At 42.8% G+C, this 8,673-nt stretch overlaps 1 long non-coding RNA gene across 2 annotated transcripts in view; it reads left to right on the plus strand.

Annotated features, from left to right (window-relative positions):
* Window positions 1-4,962: 4,962 nt before the first annotated feature.
* The window catches only part of LOC112477655, a 63,948-nt gene continuing 60,237 nt past the window's right edge, over window positions 4,963-8,673 (plus strand). For both annotated transcript variants that reach the window (XR_003045552.1, XR_003045551.1), the window contains exon 1: window positions 4,963-6,224. This is a non-coding gene — a long non-coding RNA (uncharacterized LOC112477655). The remainder of the gene's footprint in view (window positions 6,225-8,673) is intronic.

The raw sequence follows: 8,673 nt of genomic DNA on the forward strand, positions 1-8,673 counted from the left end.
GAGTTTGTGCAGTTATTTTGTTGCAAGGTAGGAAGCCAAAAAGCCTTCATGCAACAGACTGGCATGAATAAATGTATGTTTCCCCCTCCCTTCTGCAAGAAGGGAGCTGGTAATGGCAGAGTTCCTCCAATGCAGACTCTTAAAAGAGCGTGCAAGAACTAGAGACCCGGGAGCGAAACAGGCCTCTTCCCCTCACACACAGTTTCTCTTGCTGCAGCTTAGAGCAGACCCCAATTCCGCCTCGCGCCTCTTTATCCTTTCACAGTCTTGGCCGCGGCCAATCAGCCGCTGTAACCAACGCTTCCTCGTGCCAAGCCCCTCCCCTGGGCTTCCCATTGGCTTAGAACCCGATGCAATAATAATCTCCGCGTGCAATGAGAAGCTCCAAATCTGACCTCATTCCAATTTACAGAGCAAACTTTTTAAAAGGGCTAGAAGTACAGCTGAGATTTCTGCTGCCTCTTTTTTTCCTCCTTTTGCTCTGTGTGTGCGCGCGTGCGTGTGTGGTGTGAAGAGGATGTTAATGCATGAAATTATTAAGGGGAGAGACGGAAATGTATTCTAACCATTATGTTAGATAACAAGGGGCTTGGAAGGGGGGGTAAGGGTGAAATACTGTAAATGGAAGCTTTCTGCTTAAAAGCCAAGTGATTATTTTTATTAGTTCTTTTCAGTATTGGAATAAAGAATCAGTCTCTAGTGCAAAATCTGTTCCCCAGCTCCTTCATAAAGCCAACGATGTGAAAGGGGGAGGGAAAGCTACAACAATAAATCAATGGATATTGAAAACCATTAAGAAAGTGCTACCTAGACACCTGTCATCACAATTATTTTAACAACTCTAGGTACAGCACAGATGTTGATGTATTGTGTAAATCCCTTCAGAGCAATTTTTGTGCTGTTTGTGGAAGATAGAAAAGAGGAATTTTTGCAATAATTACTTGCTCTCTTAACCAAACAGGGGTTGACTATGGTTATTTAATGATTTAAACTCCCCTATAAATCCTGGATAGCCCAAACAGAGGAGCTTTTCATTGGAACACATTAGGCAATGCTCCATAATTGACTCAATGGGAGAATTTCTATAGAGTTTTGTATGGGATGATAATAGTGAGTAAAGGTTGGGAATCAATTTTACTTTCTAAATATTTGTTTTTCACATTTTCAAAATTAAAAATTGCCTCATTCTGCTTCCTTCAACCCCTAAAACCTCCTCTTTTCCCTTATATATATTTTCTCCTGTATATTTCTCCTATATATTTGTTACTTGAATCAAATGGAACTGAAAGGCCAAGGCAAAGAGAAACTGTAGAGGGAGGTGGTAACTGATAGAAGAGAAGAGAGCCTCTGGATTTATATTAGACCTCGCTGTTCATCCTTCTTACGGTTTTGTAACCCTGGGGATGTGACCGAGTCTCAGTTTTCCTCATCTGTGATAAGGGAATACTAGGAGCTACTTTATATAGGATTGGGGGTTCAGAGAGTTGGATGTATGGTAAGCCCTCAGTGAATGCTATTATTCTTCCCTGGATAATTCAAATACCATATACACTCCTTCTAGTAGAAGCAGCCTATTGTTCAAGAGACTATTGTTAAAGATGGTGACTAAAGAGAAAAAATAATCACAGATCGTGGATGTGAACCCCGTCCATAGACAATTGTGGCAATCTTGTCCTCCCAATGATTTTTTTAAAAAAAGAACTTTGTGAAGAGCACTATGAAGAGTGTGGCAAAGAAAAGGTGCCTTGGTAGTTAGAACACGTTAATATGACCACAAAAATTACTGTTGTTCCAAGGTTATGGAAATTAGAATTCTAGTAAAAATTAGTCTTCCCTAACACCATAATAGTAAACTGTTTTTCTACAGGCCAATAATAGGTATTTAGGTAGGGCCAACCCAGCACAATTAAGACAGCTTTTGATTCAGATCAAACTAGTGCTAGGCAGCAGATTTCAATTTAATCTTGTCAGACTTTTAAAGTATGTAGGCTGGCGAGAGGCCCAGGTTGTCAGATTTAGAATTTTACTGGAAAGAACAGCCTATGGAGACATCTGAGTTGATCTCTAAGGATCTACCATAAGCAAGAATGATTTTGTGGGTAAAAGCAAAAAAATTTTTAATGTTAGCTACCCAAGTTAAATGCTTTTTCTTTTAGATGGGGCAAAAAATGTTGAAAACAAACAAAAACTCACAGGCACCTTTTTTGCATATAAAAAGTTGGCTGTGTTATCATGCATTTATTTATTTAATTTTTTGGTATGCACACCAAAACACACCCCTAAATGTTATCAATCTGACATAAAAACCAAGAGGTCTGTTTTTTAAATAAAATTGTCACTGGAATAAAAAAAGGATAAATACTATATTTTGGAATTTGTACCAAAAATGATTTGAGAGTATAGCTATTTTGTGACAATTCAGTCAAGGTGAATATTAATATAATTGATTATATTTCTAAAGCCATTTATGCTTCTACCACTGAATATGATAGAGGAAAAGTGGAAGTTAATCAAAGCAGTCAAAGTAATTTTGTTTATGTTCGAAGCACACAAATTTTAAAAAGTGTACCAGAAAAAGTCGCTGGTGTATTTATATCGTTAAATGTATTTATTGTAACAAATCCAATAAATTTTAATAAACACCATTGTTATATGCCACTAAGGAAGAAAAACTGCAAATGAGTCTGTGACATCCTCCAGTTGTAAGACTTATCCCTAATTCAGAGATTTGAAAATGAAAAGTTTTTAGAATCGAAGAAATATGGTATTAGTAATTTCCATTGATTTTAAAGTATTATTATAGTGTATATAAATGCTTAGACTTCTGAAGTAGATTTGTTCTTAGGTGTTATTAGTTCCCTTAAAATGTAAGAAAACATTTGACAAATGGCCTTTTATTCATGTCATCTCTCTCACCAACTGAGTAAGTATGTGCACACTGGAATGTGTTAGGCCTCTAGGCTTCTGAATACGAAATAATGAGAAAAGATTTCTGTGTTCTCATTACCTAACTTCATATGCTTTGTAACCAGTTCTTCATTACTGACATTTTTTCCCAAAATACCAGATATTTGGTGGCCCCTACTAAATCAGTACTCAGTGTTCCCTCTGCTGGCTTTGCAGTACATGAAGTAATCCTTAATGCTACTCTTTAAACTAAGATAATTTTGCAAAAAAAAAAAAACAAAAAAACAACAACCAACAAAACTTATTTTAGAATAATAGACTAATTGTCTATATTAATAATGAATTAAAATTAGCAATTTTTGAATTAAAGTAAATATTTTATTTCCCATTAAATAATGTAATTCTATTTGATGTAATGTGTTATGTGCTAATTCATTTCTTCTGCTCTCACACACCTGCACAACATAAAATCTCACATCCATAAAATAGTATGGGGTATAGATGGAAATAAGATTCTATCTCACTGCTTAATATATTTCTATAGTATAAGTGGGGGAGGGAACTTGAAGGGAAATTAGTTTAACAAATCTGGATTTGTACTGATTTGCAAGATTTTGCCTTGTCTGGGTTATAGAAACTATGATGGTAGGAGTTGGGCTGATCTGACGAGTATTCAATTCAAATAAAAATAAAGATGGAAAAAAACCCTCTCACTGTTACTTTCACAGACAGGGAAGAAGCCCTGGGAAATCTGATGTCTTTGGCTTTTGTCAACTGGTTCCACACTTCATGAAAAAGAACCCTCCATCCAAGGCTAACTTACTTCTCAATCAAGTAGACAAACTTATACTTCATCCTTTTGGGCTGATGAAGTTGTATTGGAAGTGGACTTCCCTTTGGGGAGTTGCATTGAAAAATAATAATCAAAATAATATGGAAGTAATTCTTATTTGCAAAATATCAAAATAGGATTCTGGAGGAAAATGAAACCCACGATATATTTTTAATCTCAGAATGAAGGGATAAGAATCTCGCATTTCTAATAAGTTTTACCTTTTTCTCTCCACCTCCTAACTGGCAACTGGCACCTGATAGGCTAAAGCAAGCACTTAATACCAATGCCAGCTAATTTTCCTTTCCTCTCGATTTTCTGATGAGAACAAGCAGAAAATGAGTGTCGATTTTCTGATGAGAACAAGCAGAAAATGAGTGTTTGTCTGGGCCTTGTAGATTCAAAGCATGAATAGGAACCTCTGTTCCATTTCGCAAAGCCAAGGCCAGGCACACCCACGTGGAGCCTAGGTTTGCTCTGCAGCCAGCCTACTCCCAACCTGGGGAGGAGCCGCCGCCAGGTGGCAGCGCTGAGCCTCCCTGCGTCCGCAAGGAGACGTGGGAAAACGTGGGGATCGTCCGACTTCTTTCTTTTCCCCTTTGCCCCGCTACTGAACCCCTATCGTCTTCCACTAGTCTACCTTCTTTAGAAAGCATTTTAAACGATCAGCGGTAAATAAGGTGTATCGGTGAATTCTGATTATTTTTCCCCCCATAAATCAAAGATTAGGGCTGCCGACGCCGCCTCCTGTTCATTTGTCAGAAGCTCCCCGAGACTGGGGAAGCCAGGCCAGCTCCCGTTTGGATCTAGTAACTGAACCCGGGAGATTGTCAATTACCGCGTCAGTATTTTGCCGAAACCGGAGTTAGAACGCGGTTTCTCTGCCAGCAGCTCTCCGTTTCTGAGAGCGGTGCAGTAAAGCGGCGCGCGTTACTGCAGGACCAGCAAAGGCCACCCCTCTTCCTGAAAACATGGTTCCTTGGACCAGGACGCCTGGCCGAGCTCAGCGACGCAGTGGCGCAGGTCCCGCTCCTCCTGCCCGGAGCTCGGAGCAAATTCAGCGGGATTAACAGTGCTCAGCCTCCGGGACCGAGCCTCGCTTTTCGATTCCAGTTACAGGGAGGAAATAAATTGGAATCGACTCAAGCTGTGCTTTTTGGAGGAAAGTCTTTCCTACTGTAAACATGTTTCAGGCGATCCTGTCAGCAACACTTTAACATCCGTCTTCCTTTTAGGCTTTATAACCCGGGAAGGAGCTGAAGACTCACGGACACGCGCACACACATTCAGGCCAAGTGAAGACACCCTCGCGAGCTCCTAGTCCCCCTTTAAAGTTGCAACCGACCCGGGCTGGCTGGGGGTCATTTCTCGGAGCTGAGTTCTTCCATCTCCCCACCCCCGGAGCCAGCTTGGCCCGGGGCGATGGTGCCCAGTTCTGTCGCTAACCAGAACTGCCAGCCACTAGTTCCCCTTCTCTGTTGGTGCCCACAGCTTGTGCTCTGGACACCTAAATGCGCTCTGAGAACTGTGCATCTGGGCCCCACGCTCCGGCTAGCATCCGACATTCGAACCCTGGCTGGGCACCCTCCCGGCTAGCCGCAGGCTGAGGCCTCACTGAGTGTGCAGCTGCCTGGGCTCTTTCAGGAGGGCAGAGCGGGGCGTGTGAGCGCAGAGGGCGGGGGCAGGAAAAAGCCACAGAGAGAAGGGACGTTGACAATTGGTTGCACCCGAATCCTCATGCTTCCCCTCCCCGAGGACTGGGAGGAGGAAGAGTGCTGGGTGCCCACCCTCGCCTTTCGCTAGTGCGGGAAAGGCGGGGTGGGGCGGGCGTCCTGGGGTCCGCGAGGGCAGCAGAGGCGCCCTAGGGTGCCAGGCGAACTTGCCAAGGGGCGTACCCGACGTCCCAGTGATTCCACCCTGGTTTCAGGTCTGAGAGGCCGTAGCTTACGGCAGGTGAATAACTGTTAGAGGCTGCGCCCCGAGGCATGTGGTTCCTTAGAAGCAAAGCTTTGTGGAGGGGCTCGGCTCGCTGTGTTCCGGTGCATTCACCTGTCTCTGCCTTTCTATAAGTGTCCGGATGGGGCTGCCTACACCAACTCGGGGCTCCCGAAGCCGTCCCAGTGACCCCAGCACGCGGTGTGGATGCGAGCACACACTACAGAATCCCCACCCCCAACCCAACAACTGAATAGAAGCAATTACAGTTGGAGCCCCGTGAGGAAAGCGGCTGATTTCACTTAGGGAAAAGCCCTTAAACAAGAGCAAACCTAAGTCCACGTTAGCAAACCAGTTGACCTACAATTGGAGGGTGTGCGAGGGCGGGCAGGGGCGGTGCGTCTGCGGGGAGGAAAACCCGCTGGGGAGTAGGCAGAGGAAGCAAAAGCAAGATGCCAGATCAGTGAAAGAGAGGATGAGAGGAGAGGAAGAAAGGCGTTTGATTGCAGAGAGGGAGGTGGGAAGGCGCGGAGACGGCACCGGCTGCCAGGTGACACGGGGCAGGGAGGAGAGGCGGGTGCGTGGGGGTGGGAGCACCGGATCTCTCAGTTCCTAGCCCTCCCCTCTCGGCGTCGTGCCGCGGTCCTACATCACGCGTGGCGCAGATGGTGGCGGGCAGCTCGTGGGGAGGGGAGGGGAGGGCTTGGGCGAGGCAGGGACCAAAGACCTCAGCGCCCCGGACCGTGCTGGGCGTGCAGCACACCTGGCATCCGGGACTCACCATCTGCTCCGAGCTCACTGCCGCTCCGGCCAGGGGTGTGGGCTTGGAAAGAGATAAGGATACTGCCTGGGGAGTGGATGGCTTCGCGTCAACCGCCGCAATGAACTCAGTCAATCAACGTTTATGGTGCTCCTACTGTGTGCCGTGTGCAGCCTCGGTCCCCTCCAGCTGCTGGGCTCAGGAACTGCGCCATCTGTTCGGTTACACCCTCAAGCTAGAAAAGAATCCTGTGTATATTGTTGTATAATAAATTCACAATTCAAACAGAATTCTATAAGCAAATTCGCCATGCGAAGGAGGGTAGTTGAAGCAGTTTAGGGTTCTGGAAAAGTGTTGGGTCTAGCAGAATAAAGTATGAACTTTTGGTGATTTTTCACTGCTTTGTGAAGCATAAATGACCCCCTCGCCTTCCTGCTCCACATTCTCACAACACAGAGATCAAAATTAACAATAATAATTAAACAATGTAGTAACATTTCATCTGGGATATAAGGGTTTAGAAATAACCGAAGTCTGTTATTAAACACTCAAACTTAAATCATTAATTTCTCAAATACCAGACCCAAAACACTGCCTTGTTGTAACAAGTGTTTTTGTAATGTAATATTACCATCTCGAAAGAAAATTCATATATCATCTAACCTAATACACACCTAACATATTTTTTTTAAAAAAAAATCAACATAATGCTCAAACTACAATATACAGGAGAAATACAAGATACAAAATTTATAATAAAACTATATAATTTGATATGTGCATGCTTAGGCTATATTTCAGTAGAACACACAAAATATTATCTAAAATGTCTAAAATTCTCCCTAAGGAGTACAACTGCCCAGATGTGAATTATGCACTAGGCGTGCCAGGCAAGTACTAAGTAATGGGAATGCTATTGATATTCTAAATTCTTAAATTCACAGTGGATGTGATAGATTCTTAGGGTAAATCAGCCTCCTGATATTGTCGCCTTTATGTGGACTTGCCTCCATTGACTCTGGATTTGGTCAATGACTTACTTTGGCCAATGGCATGTTAGAAAGCATGACCCAAGCAGAGGCTTGATCTAAGTGCCACACATTGGGGTTTGTTCACCTGAAACCTTGAGAGAAAAGTGTTGGGAAGAAGCTAGTCTAACAGTGGATGATGAAAGGGACTATGGGGAAAGTGGAGGTGTCCTGCCAAGGCTAGGGTCTCAAGCATGTGACTGAGGCTATCTTGGACTACAGTAGGAGTGTCAGATGGCTGCAGCCACATGATTGATCTCAGACGAATCCAGCAGAAGGATCACTCAGACGGACAACACAGAATTATGAGAACAATACATTGTTGTTTAAAATCACTGTTTTGGGTGGTTTGTTAGGCAGTAAGAGAGGACAAAGTATTAATTACAATACCATATGATAAATGACAAAATACAAACCTACCCAAGAAGATTATGTTTTCATAATAACTCAAGATGTTCATTATGAGTTCAGTCAATATATTCTCAGTGCCCGTGGTGGATATAGGGGTTAGCTAGACTTCAGTAACCCCAGACATCTTATCTACTCTAGTTGCGAGTTGTGTTTCTTTTCCATTTCCCATATTTCCCTGAAATTCTTTCATCCCTCAGGCGGCCTGGGGCTTACCAGCACTGTTGTATTTCATCTCTGTCACTCCTTCTATTGCCTGTGGCCTTTCTTGGCTGGCTCTTTTCTCTCCACTTTTTTCTTTTTCTTTCTTCCTGGTCTCATTTCTCCATTTTCTACTATTGCTTCAACATTTATTTACTTTGGTCAGTAAATAGACCAAAAATATTAAGCCTTCAATAATTCTTTTTACCTCTAATAAAAATTTTATTTTTTATCATTATTTTTTAATTAATTAATTTATTTTTTATGGTGACATTGGTTAACAAAATCTGATAAGTTTCAGTTGTACATTTGAACAGTAGGGCATATATATATATTTACATTGTGTGTTCACCTCCCATAGTTAGATTTCTTTCTGTCACCGCATATTTGACCCCTTTTACCCCATCTACCTCCCCTCTCCCCCTCCCCTACCCTCTGCCATTTATTTTTCAAGATATCAGGCATTATTGAAGGTCTTTAAAAATGTTGCGAAAGTTTAACCATATTATTTCTTTTGTATCATCAATGGATTCTTTCTAAATGCACATAACAGTGGTTGGTCTCTTGTTAGCTCCAAAGTCGTTTCTATTGCATCACGCTTT

The sequence above is a fragment of the Pteropus alecto genome, unplaced genomic scaffold (assembly GCF_000325575.1).
Source record: "Pteropus alecto unplaced genomic scaffold, ASM32557v1 scaffold121, whole genome shotgun sequence".
NCBI classification, from domain to species: Eukaryota; Metazoa; Chordata; class Mammalia; order Chiroptera; family Pteropodidae; genus Pteropus; species Pteropus alecto.